A 19213-nucleotide genomic window follows, 5' to 3' on the forward strand; every position below is an offset into this window, starting at 1 on the left:
AACCCCCGATTGTGTATCCCTTGGAACATTTACATGTCGTCCCCATTCTGAAACTTTCTACTTTTCATCTTTTGCTGTTTCGGACCTTGTCGACTCCCCTCCCCTGTCGGTCTTTCAAGATGGCGGATGGAGTAAAGCTTGGCTTCGGAGACAGGGAGGGGCAACATTGGCACCAACCATCTACATTGAGAACTGCCGTTCTTTTCTCATCTGTTTACTCCTGTTCTGTAGACTCTTGCAGTAATTTGTGGAAGGGGCTTTCTTTAATTGACGACTTTAGAGAATTTGATCGGGGCCAGGGTTGAGATTGTTATCTGGGTCTCTCAATGTGGCACTAGGTTTAACGGGATTGCTTTCTTGACCTAACGGAGTCCGGGGCGGGGCTGGCTACGACGGGGGAAGGAAACCGGGAGTCTGTAGAATTATGCCCTCCTCCGATTTCCCTCACTGAGTGGGGTTCTTTGCCTTTTCTTTCTTTCTCTTCTTCTATATTTCGGGTTCTGATTACTGGGCGACAGGCACGCTGCGAGGGGGGTGGCTGTAGTCATCAGCAGGGGTGCAGGGTGGGGGTGTGTGGGGATGGGTGTTCGTTTTTATTTTTGTTCTATGGCCTCTTTTCTTCCTTCTCTTCCCTTGTCTTCTTCTCTTTTTCCTTTTCCGGGTTAGTGTAGTGGGTTCGGCTTTCTTACATCCTTGTTTCTATATCTGTACCTTGACTTTTCTGAGGTTTTGGTGCTCTGGGGCGGACAATAATGATGGAGTAGACGAATAATAATGTGCTAGTTTATCCTCATGTCTTATGTCTTAACTCCGTTGACTTATTTTATAGTGAGTTTATTTTGGACACGTTGTTTCTTTGCTCGCCCCCCCTTTTGTGATCCGAGACACTGTGCGACACCTGACTCTTCCTACTTATTATTTTAAAATGAAAACCTCCTATCCTGTGTCCAAATTGAACTACCTTTGCAACCGATCCGCTCTGTGCATTGAGATCCTATGCTCTCCAGGGAGGCGGATTTGCAGTCTGCTGGTGATAACGTACTAAAATGTTTAGCGGCCAGCCCTGGGGGTTGTAGGCCCTTGTCTGTATTTGATTGCAAATGTTAAATAAAGGTTTTCAAAAAAAAAAAAGGGAAGTCTTGCTGAGTATCCAAAAAGCAAAAACCCAGTTGGGAATGTACCTGAGAATGCCAGAATGATTCAGGAATGAGGTCATAGATATCAAATTCTCATCCGAAATGTCAAATTTGCTGCTGCCAAACACGCCTATGTATTGACTTTTCAGAGGTTCAATTATTTCCTTTATCTGCCAAAATTGACGACCTCTTTAATAATCTTGGGGTGGATAAGTGTATGAAGTTGCGAAAACCACTGTAGTCTGAGCATCATCCACTTAATTGCCACAGTATTTGCGCATGACTGACTTTGAAAAAAAGGTTGTCTAAATTGTAATCACTGTAATAAATTCCTCCTGCATAGGGGGCTTCAGAGTGGGGCTGTAATCATCCTAGATCTCCTCCTTGACCAGGAGAGACTTGATAATGGTCAATGTCCGTGTGAACCAGGCTGCCCGGTTTATTACTAAGCTTGCATTGATATCTTCACATTCACTGCCTTGCAAATTGTTGCTCATTATTCTCCCAGCGTGGCTCACGTTGATCCCAATGGCCATAGGTAGGGAATAGAAAGCCAGTGGAAATAGGCAAGAAGGGACTGGCATGCAAGAAAAATACCTTTCACATAAGGGAATAGGCGCTGGTTACAAGGGGCACAGGTACCGAGTGGCAGCCCAGAGCAAAAATTGGAATAGGCATAACCGCTGAATACAATCTTTAACACGTACTGATCAGAAGATCCTCTGGAGAAAATGGGGGCACAACCAACCTCCTCTGAGATAAAGAGGTGACGCGTGACCCAGGACACCTCTAAGGAAGGAGATCACAAAGGAGACTGGACCAGCCTCTGAACAAAATCACCTAAACCATAGCCTTTGAGACAGATGCTGTTCCCCTCAGATTTAAACAAGAAGGTAGGCAATCTCCTCTTATTACATTTCAAGCCAAATTGGTCACTGTTCAGGGGGAGAAATTCATATTTTCCTCCCTCCAAGAGTTATGGTAACAGTGTCCTAAAGAAATACCTCTTCTTTCAGAAATTTCCCCTTCGCCCACACACAAGTTTTTAAAGTCGTCTGATCCAGAATAGCCTTTCTTAGCCGCGGATTGGGAGCTTTCAGGAACATCCTTGTGGTTGTGAGGCAAGAGGACCACGCAAACTATTCTTTGTACCTCCGGTTTGTCCTTATATTGACCCCCGCAGCGAATTGTGAAGAGCAGATCCAGCTTTCCCTCAGGGTCTTCAGAAACCCACTTAGATTTGTCACCGGTAGGTTCAGGACTTTGGAGCACCTTTGCTTAGCCCAAGAAAGTGTGTCAAGAGCTTTTTAGGCCAAGCTTCAGGGCTCATGTAGCTTTTAGATGAAGCCTCTGTCATCACCTCACCCTGGACTATACAATGTGTCTACTATTCCTCTAGGGATATTACAGAATGACACCAAGGTAGCACATTTTACCGAATTTGGGAAGTCTGCCTCTTAGGGTCTATAGATATTCCTTCTATAGTTACTCTGGTCACACAAGCACAGTTTAGTGAGAAACAGTGTAAATGTCTGAGCTCAGAGAGCACAATTCTTCCAAAGCCAGGTGTAAGGCCATGTTCAAGTCACAAAACAACCCCAGCTTACAAGGACGCCTAGTCAACAAGCCAGGAGCGTGTGCAATGTACACTTTATAGGCCCACACTCATCTTCTGAGCCAGAAACTGTAAAGGCCAAGTGATGTAATGATGCTTTGGGGACCTCTGGCAAAAGCCAAGAGTAATGTTCTCCAAGGGCCATCTGGACTCAAGGAGGCTGACCCCAGAGAGATCACGGTGGGAAGGTTTAATTGATTTCTCTTTGGATGCTTTTAAGAAGACCAGAAAAGCACAGGAACTTTAAAAAAACAGAATCCAAGAAGTCAGACTATTTATTCAAAATGGCATGTCCAGCTGTGGAGCCTTCGAAGTATTCTGGCATATGCGTCTTACTCCTCTCCTTATGACAAGTTTGTGACTTTTACAAATATTGATTATCCTGTGCGCCTTCCACTTTTTTGCTTGAAAAATGGAAGGCAGGTAGATTCTGCCTTTCCGTGTATTGCAAAAAGAACAATTGATGGACAGAATGCAGAACAATGTCATACATTCACCCCAGTATAGAGATTTGGGCCTAAATCCATCGGTTTTTTTTTGCTCACCATGCTATTCCAGTTTGGACCCAGCCATATGCAAAACAGTCTTGACCCTGCACCCAATGGGAACAGTTTAGCCCAAACTGCCAGGCCAGGTCCTCCCTGGACTGGAAACAAGCATCCTAGGACCGGTTTCGGGCTTTCAGCCCTAATCAGCCAGGATAGCTTGACTCCAGTGGCATGGAGAGCACGGGACCCACGTCTGGGCATACCCGTCCCATTTGGGTGACAAAGAAGAGTTGATGGACAGAATGCAGAACAATGTCATACATTCACCCCATTACAGAGATCTGGGCCTAAATCCATCGTTTTTTTGCTCACCATGCCATTCCAGTTTGGACCCAGCCATATGCAAATCAGTCTTGACCCTGCACCCAAAGGGAACAGTTCAGCCCGAACTGCCAGGCCAGGTCCTCCCTGGACTGGAAACAAGCATCCTAGGACCGGTTTCGGGCTTTCAGCCCTAATCAGCCAGGATAGCTTGACTCCAGTGGCATGGAGAGCACAGGACCCACGTCTGGTCATACTGTACTGACTGCTTTTTTAGGTCTCGGCTAAACGCGCGGAAGAGCGTTCTCGCCGAGAACCTATTGTCGGCGTGTGTGCTTCCCAGGAGACAATCCTGGCCGCGCGCATTGCCTTGGAGGCGATTTCAAACTGACACGCGCTCATGTACAAGCGCTGTTGCCAGTTTCTTGCAATGCGCGCGTTGCTCCAGTACTAGCGCTGTTGCCAGTTTCTTGCAATGCGCGCCACTCTAATACAACACACTCATGAACAGAAACACACACACGCACGCACATACATATAGAGACACCACCCCCCCACATACACACACACACACGCGCACACACACACACACAAGTGCACCGAGCCCCCACCGTCGCACACATACATACATACACATGAGCATACACACACAAGTGCACCAAGCCCCCCCAGCCCTTTGGGAACTTACCGGGCCAATGTCGCGCAACCTCCTGCTGGTGGCTCCGGGGCTCTCCACCGCTCACAGGAGCCCCGGGCCGAGAGACGCATTGACTCCGCCTGCCTCCTCTTCCAGTCCGGACCGGGCCCCGCCCCCGTCACAGACGCCCTTGCCTGACATTTTTTTTTTTTTGGGAGGAAGTGAGTTTGTGTCAAAATATATTTAACGCTGATCCTGATGAGCCGGGGAGACTTACATCCGGTGTTATTTCATTAATGCCACAGAGCACAGGAATTCGTTCTGTTTTTGTAAAGGGAACGGACAGATTCAAACATGCTCTCCGCAAGAGTTATAAAGCGTCCACAGCACGGACTTACACAACTTGAAGGAACAAACAATTAAGAGTATGTACTGGTATCCCCGTGTTCATTAGAAAGCGCAGGATCCTTTTTTGCCCCGAAATGTGTAGCTAACAAACAGCTCTCTGATACATGGCATTATTTTTGTTCTATTGGCAAATATCAATCTGTTAGGCCGGCTTTCTGAGACCATCAGAACGACAAGCCTGCTTCACCTCGCACTTGCCAACGATTGGGCAATTTCCATCCGCCTCCTGTCGAGTCTGTTCTCACGATGAGGGTCCTCCTGAGAGCTGGGGTGAGAGTACGGGCTGGAGAGAGGAGGTGCGTTTCATTGACATGAAAAAGAATTAGAGGGGTTCCTGTAAAGGTGTACGTAGAAACTGACAGATACAATTGAAAATGAGCAAAAGGCGCAAAACGCAAATATGCCTGTGCACACAAGAGCTCTGCGCACCCGGCATTTTTGAAAAATAACAACAAAAACTGCACATATAAAGGGAAGCCCTCGGCTTATATGGATCCCTTTTTGCACGACTCGACTGTCCATTCCACCTGTGCCTTCCAACATACCAGTTGCGTAGCCAGGCGCCCTTTTTATCGTTACCTCACTTGTAAGCACGCAGGCATGCCGTACTAGATGGAATGGGGAGGAGTGTAACAAGCTGTACCACAGAACGGTTAAGAGAACCATTAAACCAGGCTTTGTGCTTTTTCCCGTTCAATGTCTCAGGGTCGTCAGCAGGATTGGAGCCATGTCAGTGTTAGGTCTGCACGTGTCCCTACCTGTCCCAAGCCTGTCTCTTTTGGGTCCCTTTTAGGAATAGCAACGGCGGGCACAGGGGGTGAGTGGCAGAAAACGTGAAAAGCCTTGGTGCAAGGTCATCGGTTTAGAGAGAAGAAACGTGACCGCACAGATCGAGCCCCGAGGGGACGCCGAGAGAATGTGTTCCTGTGTATCTAGGGTGCGCTTCCACCAGCTGCCCGGGGCCTGGCACTGTTTGCTCAGCCTGGCTCTGCTGATAAGCCAGGAATCCAACTTGTGCAAGAGCTTTTGACTGGATTAATTATCCCCGCCTCTGAAAATCCAGTAAAAGTGGCGTTTTGTAAACAGAGTTAGATCTTGCAGATCGCGGGGCAGGGGTGACACGCTTGGGTGACTTTATTGGGCGGGCGTGTCAAGGCTTAAAGGGACTCAGCGAGGGCAAATCTGAGGGCTGACCTAGTAGTGCTCTTTACAGCACAACTATGTAAAACGGAGTCCCGTTGTGAGATGAGACGTGGCTGAGGTGCATCATCAGAGCTGTGTGAATAATAACAGCTGTGAGCCCGTGCCTGAGGTGCATCATCAGAGCTGTGTGAATAATAACAGCTGTGAGCGTTGTGTGCCTGAGGTGCATCATCAGAGCTGTGTGAATAATAACAGCTGTGAGCCCGTGCCTGAGGTGCATCATCAGAGCTGTGTGAATAATAACTGCGTCAGCCCCGTGCGTGAGGTGCATCATCAGAGCTGTGTGAATAATAACAGCTGTGAGCCCCGTGTGCCTGAGGTGCATCATCAGAGCTGTGTGAATAATAACAGCTGTGAGCCCGTGCCTGAGGTGCATCATCAGAGCTGTGTGAATAATAACAGCTGTGAGCCCGTGCGTGTGGTGCATCATCAGAGCTGTGTGAATAACAACAACTGTGAGCAACAGAATACTCTTGCACACACTCTCACTGCTCACCAATTCAAAGTTTGCTAAAAAATGTATGCAATGCATTGTCATACACAATGCCAATAACTCAAACTTTAATGCTGCGAGACCTATTGCATTGTAAATGCTTGTTCATGCTTTGATAGAGAGACAATTATCCAATTTTTTTATGCGTTAAAGAATAATGAACTTTTAAAAGAAGCAATGAATCCTTGGTTGAATTATTTAAATAAATCAGTGGATACACTCCAAATAGACTGGTCAGTGCTAAACAACAAACTGCTTTCACTTTAATCACTTAAAAAGATCCTTAAAAGGCAGATAAAAATGCAGTCAATGCTCTCTGATTTGGCCAAATTAAAGTCAAAGAGCACTCTGGTATTAGAAGCAGTGGTCACATCATACCACACCCACGAACAGCCTTATCCGAGACCACAGCCATACCTCCACCGCTCAATTGGAAAGACATGTTTAAAACCAATTATGGCTGCAGGGTTGATGTGCCGAAAGACCAAAGAGATGAACCCAAAATGGCACTCCCTTTCCATGATAGTCCAGGCAGACTCTGCGGATATCAACAGGAAATGTTTAACCACCTTTTGTGCTGCTGCCCTGCACTCTTGAATGCCCGCCGCACCTTGCTAAAAACCCTTGTTCCTCACACATGGAACACGAACCATAACATAGTGGAGCCATGTGTCTTAGCAAAATTCCGCAAATACGTTAGCCTGTTACAAGTATTATTTAAAGACATTAACAAGACTGGTCATCACTCTAAGATCATAGAAAACAACTGAACTTTAACATTTTGTATGATAGGATTTTAATATCCGTTTGGATAGATGTTTTAAATGCTTTTACTAGCCCCTCTCCCAGTACATGATTAGACAACAATCTGCTTGATGGCTTATAGATGGCATGCACCTTAACGCACTGTTTTGCACACTTAAACTACTTTGCACAGGATTTAGTGGATATCTGCCATCAGGTATTATGTACGACTCCCAAACATGGCACTTAATTATAATTGATTTAATCTATGCTTGCGTCTAAGACAAAATGCATTACATGTACTGTTTGAGCAGCCATGCCACTTTTGCACACCAAGAATCTGGTTTTAGCCTTGGCACTGTCCACGAACTTGCAGTTTTTATGACATCTATATAAACGTGGCCTAGCATGTGCTATGTCCCTGAGCATGCTTATGCCCATGATAGCAATTTTTACAGTCCACTCTCTTTCCTGATAAAACCTGATTTATAGTTAAGCTTTTGTACATACGTTGTAATGATTTTAATTTATTATGCAATAAAGGAATCTTGACTATGCAACAACACTTGAGGGTCCTCGGTCTTGTCCTCGTTGCTTTTTCAAGTAGCACACTGTTTTGTCCACTGAATTGCCTCAATGCTGGTGAAAAGGATTTTAAAAGTAGGCAAATAGCTTCGAGTTCTAAAATGTTTATCTGCACGAGTCCTTTTGCAACCAAGCACCTCCCCGAATCTTAGATTTGCTGATGTGGGCTCCCCACCCTAAGAAGGAGCATTTGATCTATTGGAACTCATCAAGCGGTCTTTCCTCACCTGCCACCAAAAGATACATAGATCCACCAAGCTGCAGAAGTTAGTCATTCTGACTCATTCAACAGGTCTTTTGTGCACTCGTACAAAAGTCTCTTATGAAGTATCCTGATCAGTACTATTAAGTTAAAATGATGGCATCGAGCTGAGGAAAGAGGAGGGCTGTTGAGCTGTGGGATGAGGATTTGCATGAAGAAATCCATGCGACAGCTAATGAAAAACTCTCCTACGAAGGGCACACTTTTCCTTGATATGCATCTAACAAAGTTACTAAATAATGTATTCATTGTATGGAGAAAGATGAAAGCTTCTCGGGTTTGAGTGGAAGCCCAGGCTTTGCATGATTGTCTAAGCTCTGAAAGTTCTACAGACCCTTGTAGTAGGGGGTTTCCTTTTAGAGGCCAGTGATCCAGAAAAGGTAGAACACTCCTCCTGTGAGGAAAGACGCTACAACGGTCACACATTTGGAGAACGCTGTTGGTGCAGACGCAAGACTGAACAACACAACACTGAATTGGAAGTCGTCACTCTTCCCTATGAACCTCATAAACTTTGTTTTCAAGGCAACTGCGATGTGGAAATTCTTCTCTATTAAATGTACGGCACAGGTCCAGTTCTCTTGTTGGATCGTCTGGAACATCTGCTGAAGTTCTAGCATCATTGATATCCATATTTTATTTTAACCCATTGCTTTCCAAGATTCAATAAGAGCCTCTAGACTGTCTTCAAGTTTTTATTACAGACCAAGAAGCAGTGCCTTAAGTAGATACCATTGTTCGTGTGAGATCCAGGCACCTAATCTTATCAAACGCCTGATTCTGCTGCAACAGACAACGTCTGGGAGCAACTGAAGGAGAGAGTATTGTGCAGATGTAGGTGGTATGTTAAATCTCAGTTCAGTATACAGCCACAACTTACAATAGATACACACCATGTTTTTGTCTGATTTTCAGCTAGAAAGGAAGGGAGTTCCATAGTATGGCCGTGCATGTTATGAAGCTCGTGACACCCCAAGAGGCCCGTTTGAACTTGGGAACAACAATATACTTTGCTTTGGAAGTGTGTAGCTCTCTGGAAGGAGTATACCATGTAAACTTACATTTTTGGTATTCGGGCCTTCCCTTCTGTTCTGTGTCAGAGTCCCGATGAAGAACTGTTGGTTGGATCAAGTATGTTAGTGTGTGTTTCAGAACTTTAGGAAGGGTAGACCTATTTGATAACCCGCTAACAATCTGAAGGAGGGATCTAAACTGGCTGAAAGAGTGTTTTCTTAAAAGGCGTAGCTGGGATAGAGAGGAAGTAGAGTTGAGAAAGCAAAATGTGCGTACGTACATTCTATTGAAAACAGTGCCATTTATTGAATCATATCTTTTATGGGTCGAAAGTAATCATGATAGCTTTATATTGATTAGATTTAGGGTCAATCATTTTCATTATCTTTTGGCCCAACCATGCGGCGCCCATAGAGGCCAGTCTCATATACCCTGTGGCTGAGACGGCCAGTCTCCACCAGATATAATGCACTTTCTAATGTTTTGTAGTTTCTACAAGTTTACTAGAAGGTCTTTTATTGTTCCTATTCTTAAGAAAGCATGTTTTAAGGGGGTTAGATGCTTTTATGCTTTGTACAGCTTCTTTCAGGTGACTCAGGACAGTATACGCTTCTCTTCTTGAGGGCCGCTATTAGGCTTAGGGACTTCACTTTTAACCTTGTGATCATGGGCCTATAATGATCATACTGCACTGCTCATTGTATTTTATTGGAGTTTTTTTTTATTGATGTCTGTTTTGATACTGCAAATTTTATGGTTTTAATTGTAAAAAAAAAACCACATATAAAGTATATGTATTGATATTGACCCGCTGTTGAGGCTCTAACTGGCCCCGCTCCCATTTATTGGGTCGGAATGTCAATTTCATAACGCCTGGATTGGATTATTCTTCCATAAAAAGGGCAACTACGATTGGAACAAATACCCCTATACCTTGAGATCATATTAAGGATGTACAAATAAATGTAACTGACGTGCTTCTATGTAATGGCTATGTTATGTCATTTCATTTTCAAACCAAAATTTCCTACACAGGCCCTCTCTTTTTGAGCACCTTCTCTCTTTTATCTTTCTATCAGGAGCTACCGTATGTTAAAAAATTTAACTTACACTGCCAAATTTCACATATAAAAAAAACCCTCATGCATGGACTGCTTTGTGTGTGATGGGTATTGGTATTATTGTATACTCTCTTCCTTATTGATAGAGTAATTGCTTACCCCCTACCTCAAGATTGAGGAGGTTGGTACAGACAAATTAAATTAGGATAAGTTAATTAGTTTAGTCTTGTCCTTTTTATTGGTCTCTCCAATTGGACCACTGTTGTTATGTATTATAATCTTTAGAGGAGCCCGATTTAATGGAATTAGCCAAACATAACACCTATTTGGTGGTAAGCGAAGAGAAAGAGCACAGTATTTCGGAGCTATTGAATGGGATGTTATCCCATGGACCAGTGGTCTTTAAACTGGGAGCCTCAAGTGATCCCGGGGGAAGCCCCAGGCCCTGGCCAAAAGAAGCATTGTACTGATGAGTGCTTTTTTTTCTTTTTTTAAGGTGAGAAAAAATGAGCAGCACCAAGCCGCTCTGTAATGGGCCATCACTAACATCTTTTGCTATTTATATTCAGGCTGGGAGAAGGTGTCAAAAGGGAAATGACTCCAAATATTCTTCATTCCCCCACCCCAACTTATAATAGTCACACTGTGGATACCTGCAGGTTTTAGTCAGGCCTGCCTGACCAGAATAGTATGTGTGGCAATCATGGATTTTATTGCATTTTTAAAACAGTAACAGAACGTAACTGCAGTGTTTAAATATGTATAAACATGTTTATACATTGCCAATTTAATAAAATAATTATGAATAATTCTGAGGGGGGCGATGATTTTTTTTTTCCCACTTGGGGGGCACGGCATTAAAAAGCTTGAAGAACACTGCTCTAGATGTTCTAAGTCTGGAAACTTATTGGCAGGAAAAGGTTATACACATTCCCCACTTTAGCCTGGAAGAAACAGAGTGTTGCAGAAAGCTTGATTACAATTGATATTATTTATCTCAGGAAGATTGGCAAGTTTCTTAACGGTCATTCATAATTCTTTGGTAGAATTCTTAGATGTTTCAATCTTATGAGTGAAATACAGGTATTTTCCTTTAAAATTCAAGCATTTGTAGTCCCTAATAGTTTCTTTGTAAGTGTCTCTTTCAAGAGGATTGCAGTTCTTTCTCCATTTACGTTCCTGTCTCCGACAGAGTTGTTTCTGAACTCTAAGTCTGCCAGAGAACCAGGGTTCTGACAGAGTATTTCTCCGGTTGGTATGTATTTTTTCCAGAGCAAGATGATTTATCATCGAACCATGTAGACTAATCTGATGTGGCGGACTCTAGATCTTTTGAAACACTGGATACAGAGTTGAGGAGAGCTACATTAAATTGTTTTGTAAATTTTGTGCCAGGCTTGACCCTTTATGGCCGGGATTTGTGGCTTGGAGGACTAATGCATCCCCACAGGGACCTTTGTTCGACCTTGTGGTCCCAGGTTCAATTACCTGGTGGGCCCACTCAGCCTTTTATCGTTTCTGAGGTCGATAAAATGAGTACCATTGAGTTGGGTAACAAACATCTGTATTCAGCGCCAAGATACCCTTTTGGGGCTGAACGTGCGATTCACAAATACACATGGCAGCGAGGACAGTGTTAACTGCAGAAGCATGAATGCTCTGTAATCTGACCAGGTCAGTGGTAGTAAGGCAGTACTTTAAGAGAAGGTTTGTTAGAGAAAATGCCATCCAACATGTGGCCCGCCACAAGAGTTGGTGTCTCTACAAGTTGAGATAATCCCAAACAAGCTACAGTTTCAAATAACAATTCTGAGTCTCTATCAGCAGGGGTCTCTAAATAAAAGTTAAAGTCCCCCTTGGAATGTAAAATTTGGTGAATTGAAACTTGATTTAAGTGTCGGGCTGAAGGTCTGAATAACAAGATGATCTAGGGCAGCAGGGACGATAAAGGAGTAGGCCATTAAATGTGTGTGTTTTTTTGGTTAGCTTTACTTGAAACAGGAGCGCTTCACATTCGAGATTTGTGGACGCGGCGGAGAAGGAGCCCGGGAGCTGATCACGATACCCTCCGCTTCTCTTACGGACTCTGTCCATTCTAAATATAGAGTACCCTGCTGGTATAGCAGAGTCAGAGCCATGAGCAGTATTTCGGCTATAAATGCGATAGCTAGCTGGTGGGAGTCTACAAAGTCAGCGTATTCAACTTTATTCTTTATTAGGCATCTGGCATTGAGTAATGTACAAGAAATAATACTCTGTCTGGCCTAATACTTTGTCTGGCTGGATAATTAGTTTCAACTAAACTGTTTGAACTATTGGAGCCAATTGTGTAGTTCGTGAGCATGAAGCTGCATTCTTGGCATTTCAAGGTGTCTAGGATGCAGTGAGGTTCAAGAATAATGCATCAAGGGTTTTAATTTGATGTGTTGAGTGCTAAAAGTGATTCCCTGGAATAAATTAACAAGGGGAGGCGGATAGGACTGAAAACGAGCAGGGTGTCTGGTGCTAGGTGTGGTCTGGGCTTGCCTTTGGCGCACCAGCGGCGTGTCCGCACAGCAGACACATAGTGAAGATCACTTTGTAGCGTGTTATCCAGGGAGCATGTGAGGGGGCATGGTGGATCAGTGCTCCTCAGCGAGAGTCGGAAAAGGAGGTCAATTAAAATCTAAACTGCGGCCCAACAACTCCTCTATCCTATCACAGGCTACCCTACGGCCAAATAGTACTGGTAAATAAACACAAACTGAAAGAAGCGGGGTGAAAGTTAACACACAAAACGATTTATAACGGGCAACAGTCTTTCCAATATGGCGCCAGGAGCCAGGCACCTCCTGAAAAATGGCACACTAGTGCCTACCAGAAAAGCAAGATACAATATGCCTACACTCAAAGCAGACGCTACGTGATGTGCAGTGAGGCTCACTTAGTAGCCCGTCATCCAGGGGGGGTGTCAGGTGGGCTAAACCTCCAACAGGAGGGAGCTCTTCTAAATTCTCTTATATATATTAGGTGGGATACGAAGTTAAATAAAGTTAAAATTGCCACCAATTCCTAATATTCTATTTTTAATACACTGTAGGGGTTGGGATAAGAATAAAAACAAAGGAGGAGGTAAATTTGGGGATGGGCCAATGATCCTTTACATTCCATGAAAATCATGGTCTACATGTTTCTACCATTTCAGCTTAATAATCATGTGGCTTTTGTCAGGACTTCAGAGAAAGATTCTCAATCTAAATATCAGGACAATTTCATGAAGTCTTGATGACAATATTATACTATTTTCAATCACAATTACTTACAGTTCCTCTGGGGTTTTGTTGCCCACAACCTGAGAAAGAAGGTATGAAAACATGAAGATAATGCACAGAACACTTTTATACTGGATATTTATTTATTTGTTTATTTATTTAAGGGTTTATACCGCGCTTGAATCGACTCCCGAAGGAGTATCTCTGCGCTCACCCGCCAGTAGCTGATGAAAGGAAAGGGGACAATCCAAAAGAGGGAGCTAAATCAGGAAAAGGAAACTTTTCAGCCTTTTCCTGAAAGTTAGATGGTCCGAACATTGCCTGAGCAGAAGAGGGAGTTTATGCCATAGTGCAGGACAGACCACTGACAGGGCTTTACCGCCCTGTCTTGTCTTTTTCACAGTGGGCACTCGAAGGAGAAGCTGATTGCTGGACCTAAGAGTACAGACGGGGTTGTATGGAATACATTTTTCTGCCAGATATGAAGGTCCTAGTCCATGTAAACCCTAATGGACCACGCAACAGTTCTTAAACTTTACCCTTTGGGGGGCGTGGCCAAGATGGCGGCTTGGGTAGACGTGTAATCCGGAGGCTCCCCGTCCTGAGCCCCCAGGCCCTACCTAAGCCGCTTGTTACCCTGAAGCTGGACCCGGAGAGTCTATCCCAAGAGTAGGGGACAGCTCACGGACGGCAGCGCGACCGCCGGCCGACTGTGGGAAGCCTCGGATGACCTGGCGAGCGGCGCCGGCCCGAGAGGGACAGAGGGCGGCCCGACTCCCAAGCAGCGAACGGGACAGAGAGGTCGGCGGCGGCCCCACAACTCCTGCGGAGGACGCCGGAGCTGCCTTGGGTGCCCCGGGGGGCCCGCCGTGAATGCGCATCGGAGCTGAGACCGTGAAGGGATTGAGCGGCCCTCGCAAGCAGGCGCCGGGCTACCCGGCCGGGGGTGCCTAGGAAAGGCCCCGGCTGCGGCCCTGTGACTGGAGGGGAGAGCGGCGCGCCTCCGCCCTTCGATGTGACCTTTAGGTACGGCGGAGCCCCTACGGCCCGTGGGGGGCTTGCGGAGTGCGCAGGCATTGGAGGGGGCCAGCCCGGCTCCGTGACCCAAGGAGAGCTGAGGGCGGAAAGAAGCGCCATGTGGTCCGGCGGGTGACGCCAGGAAAGACCCCGGCTGCGGCCTACCCGCCGAGCGACCACAAGCCCAGGACTGCGGAGCGCAGGACGCGTGGCCTGGTGGCCTGCGGGAGTTCGACGGAGAGAGCGAGGGAGCTGCGCTGCCAAGGGCCCCAGGGGCGTGAAAGGGAGGCTGGGCCCCGCTGTTGCCCATCGGCCCGAGGAGAGACGCTGGAAGGGCTGGTAGAGGACATTGCGGGCACTGCAACAGGAGGGGACCCACCTTGATGACATCGGGCACCCCACCACTGTGGCATAACTGAGCTGGGCGGCTGGCCTCTGGGTGGCCTCGTGTGAGGACGGGGGACTTGAATCAACCCCCGATGATAGCGGCGAGACCTGGGCCCCAAAGATCGGGGTGAGGGAGCCGGCAGCGGAACAACGGAACAGAGGGGCAACCTCGGGCCACCGGCAGGCCCTGCTCCGCACATTGAGGAGAAACCTCCAGCCCTCAGGAGAGCGGGCGGCGGGGGGTCGCAGCGGGCCAGGAACTACTGAAGGGGCTACGGGGAAGGGAGCTGGATTGGAAGCCGTGGCCCACCGAGAGCTGGTCTCCTGGCACAACCTTAGCCCCAGAAGGATCGTTTGCACTTCCGACGAGCAGGCTGAGTCCCGGGCGGTGGTGACTGGAGTGAGGGAAGATGGCGGCCAACAACCGCAAGGGGAACCGCACCATCACGGACCTATTGTCGAAAGGGAATCCCAAACCCGAGAAGAGCCCAGACAAGCAGACTCAAGGGCCCCCAGCTATGAGCGCAGATCGAGATGGGGGAGAAGCGCCGGCGACGAAGGACTTCATGGAGGCGCTCTTCAACTCTCTCAAGGAGGATATTCAATCCCTCCGACAGGACATGGCGGGGGAGTACCGGGAGCTGCGCCGCGACGTGGATGACCTGGGGGAACGAGTGGCGGCTAATGAGCTTTCTGGACGAGCTAGGAGCGAATAAGTGGAATTCCTCCGACAGGAGATTGTCCGACTCAATGATCAGCAGACCGACCTCCAGTCCCATACGGAGGACCTAGAGAATCATTCCAGGCGGAACAACATTAGGGTTCAGAACGTGCCCTCCTCGGCGGAGGGGGGAGATGTTGCAGGCTATCTCCAGTGTTTGTTCCGAGTGATCCTCGAGGTGGGTGACGACTGCGAGATCCGCATCGATAGGGCACATCGGGTGGGCCCGGCCCGTAGATCACAGGGGCCTCCCCCTGACATCCTGGCTTTTCTGCCCGACTACGCCTTAAAGGAACGCATATTGAAGGCGGCACGCCTCAAACAGCCCATTCAATACCAGGGCCACGCTCTGGAGCTCTTTCAGGACCCCTCAGTGATCACACTGCAAAAGAGAAGAGCCTTCAAACCCGCCACCACGTTCCTACGCAACGAAGGGGTCCAATATTCCTGGGGTCACCCCTTTAGACTGATCTTCCGCTCTAATGGAACCCTCTATCAACTGCGTTCCTTGAAAGACACTTGCTCGGTGCTGGGAATCCCGTACGAGGAGCTTCAACTCGGCCAGGAGGGGGCTGGAGGCACAACGGGGTCTCCAGCCACATCCTCTCAAGCAACGAGCGATGGCTGGCAGAGGGTACGGCGCGGCCGCTCCTCCAAGAAACCGATCAAGCCTGACCCAAAGACTGTGGAGCTGGAGAAAGCAGCGGCGATTCAAGAAGTCTCCAGAGACACTGGCGCTGGGACATGAGGTCCGGTAAGGGGGTTTTACTTAGAAACCTGCAGCGCGAGGGACGGGGAGTCTCGAACCGTCGAGCCGCCACTGCCCAACACCCACTACAAGTACTTTCTGACTGCAGTTCTGAACTGGGAGGCTGGGGTCGGCAGTTCTGGCCCGGACTTTGGACCTCCAGTTGGGGTTAGTTGTTCTGTTCCTTTGTTGGGGGGGGGGGGGGGGGGGATTGGGGGGGGGGGGGGGAGTATGTGGTGAGGTGCTGAGGCCTGGTGGTTCTCGGGGCCTTCTGATATCTATGGAGTGGGGGTCAGCCAGGGGCTCGAGCCAGTGCGGTATTGATAGAGTGTCCTTGAAGGGCTGTCCCGGCGCCTCTGCCGACCGATGTGGATTGTGGAGATGGGACATGAGGATGATGGAGGTGCCCTGGTTGGGGGGGGGTGGGGCCGGGGAGGGCATCTATGGCGGATTGGTCCGGTTCTATCCCTAAATGCCTATAACGATTGGGACATGGAATGTTAAGGGCCTGAACTCCCCGCAGAAGCGCCAGAAAGTATGGAAGTATGTGCTAGACCAACACTTAGATATTGTTGCGCTGCAGGAAACACACCTCCTGAAATCGGAGGACCATCGCCTCAAACACAGGAAATACCCTCTTATTTATAAAGCCTCCGCGTCCACTAAGCAGAAAGGGGTAGCGCTGATGTTTAGTCCGGCCGCACAGTTTGAACCTATGTGCACTCAGAGTGACAAAGAAGGGAGGTGGGTCATGGTCAAGGGCCGCTTGAGGGGTAAAGTGTGCACCCTAGTGTCAATCTATGCCCCCAACACTGGCCAAAAGAGGTTTTTACTCACACTTCTGGGTAAAGTGACAGATTTTGCAGAGGGGCCTGTTCTACTTTTGGGGGACTTCAACCTGGTTTGGCACCCAACACTAGATAGTACACACACTAGGAGGGCTGACATGGGAACATTCCCGAACTCTATCCAGGCGCGGATGGGACTCCTAGACAGCTGGCGCGAGGCACACCCGAACACACAAGACCTTTCGTTTTACTCCCATGTACACCAAACCTACTCCCGCCTAGACTAAATCTTCTTTAGCCAGTCCCCCCGGGGTTCCTTACAAGGCGCGAAGATTCTCCCCATCTCTGTCTCGGACCATGGGATGTACACTGTCTGTTTGACCTGGCTGGGTTGCGCCCCAAAACCAGCGCGGTGGTACTTTCCAGAAGCGCTAGTGAGAGATAAGGAATCGTGCATGCAATTAAGGGAGGCCATCGGGGAGTTCTTCTCCCTCAATGACCCGGAGGAGACATCGATATTTAACACGTGGGACACGTTCAAGGCGGTTATTAGGGGTAAATGCATCGCGCTTCACTCGGCCCTTAATAAGCAGCGCGCTAAAGAGAGGGAAGGCCTGGAACAGGAGCTATCGATGACCGAACAGACACACAAGCAGAACCCCACCAGACAGACGCAGAGAGCGCTCACGGCCCTTAGAGGTAAATTACGAGCCATATACAACAATAGGGCGGAGTTCACCCTCCTCAAATTGCGCAGCCTAGCCTACACACAGGGGGACAAGGTGGGGAAACATCTGGCCAGACAATTAAAAGATAAGAGAGAGAGGGAATATATAGGGGGCATACGGGATAGTGCAGGGGACCTACAACACAGGGATGAGGATAAGGCTGATCTTTTTGGGGAGTTCTATGCGTCCCTGTATATAGCGGACGCCCTGGACGTGGACCGTCAGGGCGCCTTCCTGAGGGACCTACCCGTCCCTCAAGTGTCCCCGGAGTGGAATGACCTCCTCGTAGCCCCTATCACCCTGGAGGAAGTCCTAGCGGCGATCAAATCCCTGAAGGCTCACAAAGCTCCGGGGACGGATGGGTACACGGCAGTCTTCTATAAGGCCTTCACCACCGAGATTGCTCCCCACCTGGTCCGCCTGTTCAATTGCATGGCCACGGAGGGCACGTCAGCGGCCTCCATGAGCGAGGCGACGGTCTCGGTCATCCCCAAGCCGGGCAAGGATCCCTCCCTCTGCGCCTCATATAGGCCAATTGCCCTCCTTAACGTGGACGCCAAACTTTACTCCTCTATCCTGGCCACGAGACTGGGCGACCTTATGCCCCTTATCATCCACCCCGACCAGTCTGGCTTCATCAAGGGGAGGCAAACCCACGACAACACTAGACGCATCATCCATTTGATAGAGAAGGCCAATAGATTCAAAATCCCTGCGGTGTTGATCGGTCTGGATGCCGATTGGAACTTTCTGTGGTCCACCCTGCAGCGGTTTGGATTCTCCCCTCACTTTATTACTATGCTCCAGGCCAACTATAGACACCCGCGCTCTAGGGTCTCAGTTAATGGGGTGCAATTGGCCCCCTTTGGCCACTCCAGGGGGACGAGGCAGGGGTGCCCCCTGTCCCCCTTACTCTTCGCCTTTAGCATAGAACCTCTGGCTATAGCGATCCGGGAACACCAGGGAATAGAGGGGCTACCCTTTACTGGTGAGGACCACAAAATCTCGCTCTTCGCGGATGATGTCCTCCTTTCTCTGTCCAATCCGCTGTGTTCCCTCCCACATTTGCAGGAGGTGCTCGTCTCCTTCGAGGGTGTAGCAGGCTTCAGGGTCAACCTGACCAAGTCCTCCATTCTCAACCTGACTCTTTCTCCGACTGAGGCCTCGCAGCTTAGAGCGCTAACTCCACTCCACTGGGCGCCCTCCTCGTTACAGTACCTGGGGGTCCAATTGACTCCCAAGCTCAACCAATTATATTCGGCCAACTACCCCGGGCTCATCACCCGACTCCAACGAGAACTCTCTCGCTGGAAGCCGCTCTTCCTCTCCTGGCTGGGTCGCATACACGCCATCAAAATTACCCTCTTACCTAAATTACTCCATTTGTTCCAAGCACTTCCTATAGAGCTGGAGGAGGATTTCTTCGCGCGTCTCAAGACCATGCTCCTGAGGTTTGTATGGCAGGGGGGAAGGGTGCGTTTCTCCTTCTACATGTTAAGGCGTCCGCAGCGTGAGGGGGGGGCAGGGCTTCCAGACCTTCGTCTCTACTATAAGGCAGCACAATTACGCATCCTGGTTGAATGGGCACAGATGGAGTCGGAAAAAC

This window comes from Lissotriton vulgaris, chromosome 7 (assembly GCF_964263255.1).
Source record: "Lissotriton vulgaris chromosome 7, aLisVul1.2, whole genome shotgun sequence".
Classification (NCBI taxonomy): domain Eukaryota; kingdom Metazoa; phylum Chordata; class Amphibia; order Caudata; family Salamandridae; genus Lissotriton; species Lissotriton vulgaris.